This window comes from Hemibagrus wyckioides, linkage group LG10 (genome assembly GCF_019097595.1).
Source record: "Hemibagrus wyckioides isolate EC202008001 linkage group LG10, SWU_Hwy_1.0, whole genome shotgun sequence".
Taxonomy (NCBI): Eukaryota; Metazoa; Chordata; class Actinopteri; order Siluriformes; family Bagridae; genus Hemibagrus; species Hemibagrus wyckioides.
Genome location: NC_080719.1, coordinates 15,712,054 through 15,718,910, shown reverse-complemented (window position 1 = coordinate 15,718,910; position 6,857 = coordinate 15,712,054).

The window sequence follows — 6,857 nt, the reverse complement described above, 5'->3', positions numbered from 1 at the left end:
GTGTGCTTCTGATTTGCTTTTGTGTTTTTAATTTCATGTAGGTTCCGAGTTCTGTCTTTTTTTTTATTTGTTTGTTTTGTCTTGGAAAGATGTCAGATGGCTTATTTTTTGCAGTCCTTAAACAAGCAGCACAGCACCATTTACTTTTTGTCAGGGATCTAACACACTTCTCCATCTCTCCTGCTTGCTTTTCTACCTGATCTTATGGTTATATGATGAAAGTTTTATTATGTAATATTAATGGTTAGTGTATTAGTCAGTCTTTGACTATTCCCCTGCCAATAAGCTGATGGAAGTTTATGTCTGGTTCATTTCACACAGGCTGATGGAAAATTATTGTGAACCGTAATTAAATTAAAGCACGCAATTAGGGCCCCAATTTACTGCATTTTTTTCATCTGTCATGGTGAAAAAGACAGCTAATTGTTTTTGGCTGTAATAATTAAACAATTTAACATGCAAGGTTTTAGCAGGATGTCTGAACAGTTAGTCTTATAATTGTAAAGATATGAATATGAAAAGATTTCCAGAAATATGGCTTATTTTCCTCGAAAATTGTGGACATGGTAATAAATGGAAAATATTTGACAAAATAGTTCAAATTTTTTTTTTGTCCTAATGAGTCTAACTTGCAGCATTTGCTCCAGTCAATACCAGACTCTTTTTGTACTACAAACAATTTAATCTAGAAGTCCAGACATAGAATCAGACAGATCTGACTCATATGTAAAGAACGAGGTTTGTGCTGTCACTGGAAAATAAATAATGATAGCTGGTTGTTGGGAATTATTAATTTCTTTCTGTTTACATTTACATGAAATGTTGTGCAACATCTGTGAAAAGTTATCATTCACAGTCACTAAGAGTCATTCTCCAGCTTTCTACTGAAGTTAATAAGACAGAAAAATGTAGCTTGTTACTGAGAAACCACAAACCCCTCTGTCCTGAAGACCTTTCCTTGGAGGAAAGCATAAAGTTACACTTCTGACTAAAAAGAATTGTTCAGTAACTGTCTCCGTACAGAAAATATCACGATTTCAGTTATTATATTTTTATTTGTTAAATAAGAATACTTGTTAAAAAATCTGTTTATAATTAGACTTACATAATATGGAGAGGTTTGGATGGAGTGGGTTATTATGTTATGATGATGTTTTGAATGTTATGAGTTCTAATCTCAGAACTGCCAGACTTCCAAGTCAAGTCAAGAAGTCAATAAGCTTTTATTGTCATTTTGACCGTATATAGCTGATATATAGCAAAGTTATGCAGTGAAAAAATTTTTTTTTAGATTCTTCAAAGTTTCCTTGATGACAGCTTTACACACTTTCGGCATTCTCGCAAACGGTTTTATGACAGTCGGACCGTCATTTTCTACACATGTTGAGCATTGTGTATGCATAACTTACATTTACTCAGTTCGCATTTAGCAATTTTCAGTTCTGTTGCACATTCCATGTATGTTATTTTGGAATGGGTCAAAGTTCACAGATACAGTATATTGGAGTTTGCTTTAGGGTTAAATGTTGGAAAGCAAAAACCCCAAAAGAATTCCAAATGACGACAACTTACCTTCTAACCTACAATTGTGCAAGTATTAGTCACAGCAGTATTAATAACTGCTTATCTGTGTGCAGTGTTAAAATAATAAAACTCAATCAGACTTGTTCAAAGTTTTGGTATTGGATTGTAATTCTGCCTCACATTGCTTTAAATGAATGCAAAATATTATTTTAATAATATTATCTGTCATGGAAGGTCAGCATGTATTAGTAAGACAGTGGTAGTACAAATTTATTTTTATTATACAGAATTTCTTTTAATGCTGAAAAGACAGACATCTTATATTTCAACACGGTCTGAGTCACTGTCTTTATTTTTTCAGTGAAACTAATATTTCTCTCTCGGAATCAAAACCATGGAAGAATCATGGAATCAGAAGACATTTGTGTGGCTTCATCGAGACCATTGGCATGTGAAAAACATTACAAAAAAGAACAACAGTGAAAGAGTTATACTAAAATGGCACCCTTGTGGTTCACCTCACCATGCTTCCTAGCTGGGAATTATATACTGAAGTTTTACCTTGAGTAAGTGCTTTTGGCGGGACATGCTTCCTTATTCCAAGCCACACATGACTGCTAATTCACAACCAGTTTATTTTCTTACTACAGTAGGCCTATTGAGTGGGTTAAATCATGGATGCAGGCGACCAGCAGAGAACGTAGAGTGAGTTGTCAGCATGTCTACATGTCACTGCTTCTGGAAGCACCAGTCATAATATAATTGCACAACAGGTCTTAAAGTCAGATATGTGAATCTTAGCCAGGGGAACGCGTTTTTTTTATTTGTTACAGCAGCTGAAATCAAACTCCTCCAGCACTAAAGCTTTATTATGTATTGTTTAGTTAGTTATTTAGTTTGCCTATCTAACTGGCAACCTTAATTAAACAGGTTTAATCCAAGATGTTCAGAAATGAAAAGCTTTTTGGCTTCATATTTTTAGCCAAAATATTATTAAATACATTTGAATAGTTGATTAGTTGGATTATGGTCATAAATGAAATTTGTATTGAGGTAATTTATTTAATATAAAATAATATAAAATATAAAATAATATATTTATGGATAGGATTCCAGTCCCATGTATGGGATGCTATGGATGAACCGGTGACCTTGGAGCTGTGAGACTGTAGTGCTGTATCGATTTTTTTGTCTGAAATATACGCATCTTATGTTTAAACAGAATCTCCCATGTTCACATACATATTTGTAAATGTAATATCATTGAGCCCCAAATGGCACCCCAATTCTGGAATCACCAGTTAGACAGACTTTTGTTTGTCAAATACACTAAACTAACTACAAAATGGCAATAAAAGGACAATTCTAGTTAAATATCTCTAACTTGTACCTTTCTATCTCTGCACATTGTCTCATTGGTTGAGAATACACATTAAGAAAACACCAATTTATTCGAAAACATAGCTGACAGACCTGATTACAACTACCTGATTAATTCAGCCGTGTACTGATTGTGCTAAGCTAATTAGAAAATGTTAGACTAATTAGGGTTACATAACCTACTCTCTCCTGGGCTCTAATCACTGCTCTCAGTATGATTTAACTTAATTACAACATCTCAGAGGGCATCCAACATCTCCCAGGGGAGAAACACAGACCAAACATCTCTTACCAATGTAATATACCTGCAGAGTGATAACTATTCACTTATCTCTACTACAAAATTAGGGTTAGGAGTGGGGTTTATTCTTATAGCTTTTTAGAGAAATTCTTCCATCTGAGATTAAGAGGGGATTCAATCATGAATGTTTGCTTAACTTGTAGTAATTTTTTTTTTAGTGAATCTGACAGAATTGTGGAAAGGTCAGACAGGGACCAGTTTTTTTTAAAAAATTCTTATATTTATATTTTTATGCTTATTTTCCAGATATGTAAATTAATGTTTCAGCAGTTTATTGGATCATTTTATTCCTGAAGTTTTAGGCTACGTATAGATTACTCAATCTTAGATATAGATAATATATAGATATATATAAAAAAGATATAGTTTGTCTTAAGGCAAATATTTTGTCTTTACATTTTGTGCGACGATTAGGCCATGTACTGTTTTTTCTCTTTATATCTTTGCAAACCAAAGTGCATCCAAGGTGTAGTGTGACGTCTTCATCCATTAAGACAAACAGAAGTAATAATAAAAAAAAAAACTCTGGCTCTGCAAAGATGTAATATAAGTTTCTCCAGTGTATTGTTTGCGGAAAAGGATTAAATCTTTCTAAAGGATAAAAACCCTTGCATGTGAAAACACTAAATTTCCATCTGAGGAACACGGGATTGTTTTCATTTTCTCTGAGCAGCATCTGCAGCTAATATTGAAGGATTATTAGTTTTATGGGTAAGATTAGTTTTTGTATCAGGAACATCGGCTGTTTTGTTTCACTGTAATTAAATTAATTATTCTTACTTCAATATTTCACCTCTACTTGTGAACTAAACAATAAAACAGAGAAGGAGTCAAAGGCGTTTAGACCACACTGTATCTCTGTAAATCTTTTTATAACTCATGTTTTGGGGTTGTCATGGTCTTGTGACCATGTAAAAGCCAGTGGTATTTATCAGTAAAACATCAAGACAAACACTATAGGAGAGGTGCAAAATATACAGTCTGGGTATAAGGCCCTGTAAGGGGTAGGTGCTACCCTGCTGTTTAGCCATTGCTGCTCACGTAATGTATTTTATTGCAGCAATTATTCTCTTGTGAAAACTGCCTCAAGTTTTAGACTTGATTAATGGACTAATTTCATGTAGATGGAAAAAGGGAAAAGCATCTATACACCACAAATTGTATCTGGTATGGAATCTGGTATGGAAGTACATGCGATATTTGTGCAGCTGAATATCAAGTGGTGTACAAGTCTTAATAAATATCAAAAAATGTGAAAAATATCCTTATACATATAAAACCTGTTTTTAAACATCTCTCAGACAACAGCACTGTTGAATTCTTGACTCTGTTCAGAATGTCATCATTTTCTAGTTTAATATTAATACATGATTTAATATGCTATCATTTCTTTAGTGTCATCTTACACAGGGACTTGTATCAAAAATGTGTTCTCTGAGGAGACGTGTATTTAGCATTTTTGGTCTCCAGTGTTGGTTCTTTGCAACCTTCTAAGATAAAGCTGTAGCTTACATCATGGGAAAATCCTCAGGAAGGAAGGCTTTGCACCAAAGTCTCTAAATTGGTGTGGTATAAAAGGAATAATACACTTTGAAATATGTTGTTAAAGAACAATAATTAACTACAGCGTAGTAACAGTAACTTGCATTGGGCCACATTACACCACACTGTTGATTATTTTTCTATAACACCATGTCATGTTTTGTTATTTACTGCTTATAACAATTTATATGTTGCAACATATTTTTTAAATACTTCATTTTGAGCATAATCAATTTGTTTAAATTACCTCGTTTTAATACTATGTCTGTATTGCAACCCAAAGTATGATGATCACAAGAAACCTTTATTTACAGTTAATGTGAACAGACATTGCAATAATTACTTAACAAACGTTATTATGTGATCAAAAGATGGGGATTGTCATGCAATATAAGTTACCAAAGACTTACAGGAAATTCCAAAGAAGGATTTATAAAATGCTTTTATTACAACCAGAGATTTCTATCCAGACTAAAGTGGCAGCCGTATAACTTACATTGTATGCTAGGCAGTGGAGAAATTACCAAAAGCACATTTGGCCCAAGGATATTCCTGAATAAGTTATAGTCTCTCTGAAACCAGCCAGACACTTGAGAAAGGACATGTGCTTGCACTCATGGCACAGGAGATTTTGAAAGCTAAGAGGAGGCCAAGTTACCATTTCTGTATTGCATCAATGTAATTGGTTATTATCTCAATATTCCAATAGGCTGCAAATGTAATGCATATTGTGGACAATCTTACAGTAGGCAGCTTGACCAGATCATTACAAAATAATCTCAGCTGTTACCTTCAGTTTTTTATATATTGCTTGAGATATAGTTTAAAGCCTGCTGTTTGCTTTTTGGTGACACATGTGCATTCCAATTAGGACCAAAAATAGTATGAATCCCCTAGCTGTTAAATGATCTCTGCTTAATGAAAAACATATGATGCAAATGTTAAACTATCCTTGTTAAAATCTGTACAAATTAACAAATGCTTTGAATAGTTTTCCTATAATTCACAATGTCCATGGTTATACTTGGTCCAGTGGGACACATTAACAGCTCAGCTTGTCAACACTGTGGACTCTGCAGACAGCAAGACTGAATATTTCTACCATTTATAAGCCATGAAACATAATTATTTTTATGGCAGTTTTGCTCACTAGTCCCCTGCATGCTCAGGGTCAGGATGGAAAGTTAGGATTAAATGTAAATAACAAAAATGTTTAGGATTTCTCCCTTTTTAAAATATTTCTTCCTGACACAATCGATTAACTTCATGGTAGGATTCCAGACACCAGTAATACCAGACACCTTAGGCCCAGAGAACTAAATATTGTACTGTGGAATTAAAGTTCCTCAAATATCCACTGTAGCAAGATGGGTTATCTAGCTGGGGCAAGGCGTTAACAAGGATGAGCATAATGATGGACATTCAATGATAAACTTATCCTTTTACTTCAGATGATGTAGCAGAGTCTGTGGATGTTGCTGATAATCATAGTGATAACTTATGTCTGTACTGTAAACTTATATAATTCTTTACCATTTGGCAGAAAGGTTGTTTTTCCATAATTAGATTAGTTTAGATATCTAGACTTTTTGTGGAATATAATCAAATATTTAAGCTATTTTCTCAATATAGTGTGCCACACAAGTCTAGGAACAAAATCATTGTTTCTATTATTGTAATGATAGAAATGTAATACTGCTATATATTAATTGTATTCTAGATTACATTGCCTGAATTACATTTAATGTACGCTGTGAAGCGTGTTTTCTCTGTGCTTTTTCAATGCATCTGATTTGTTATTGTTCTTTGGGACTCTTGGGGTTCAGGCATGCCCACTGTAAACACAACATTCACCTCATTAAGTGCTATGTGACTTGCAGGTAAAATATCCAATTAGCATGCTATGATTGTTAACCTGTCTCTGGGAATTAAATGCTATCAAGGGCTTTGGTTTCAGAAGTGGAGGAGGTAACATCCTGCTGGAGTCCATCCCCTTGAAAGCACATATACAAAAAAGAAAACAACTAAAAGCTAAATTATGCTTTTGTACATATAGCATTTGAAGCCAGGATAATGTTAATGTTCTGAGTAGCTAGAAAACTGTAGCGTT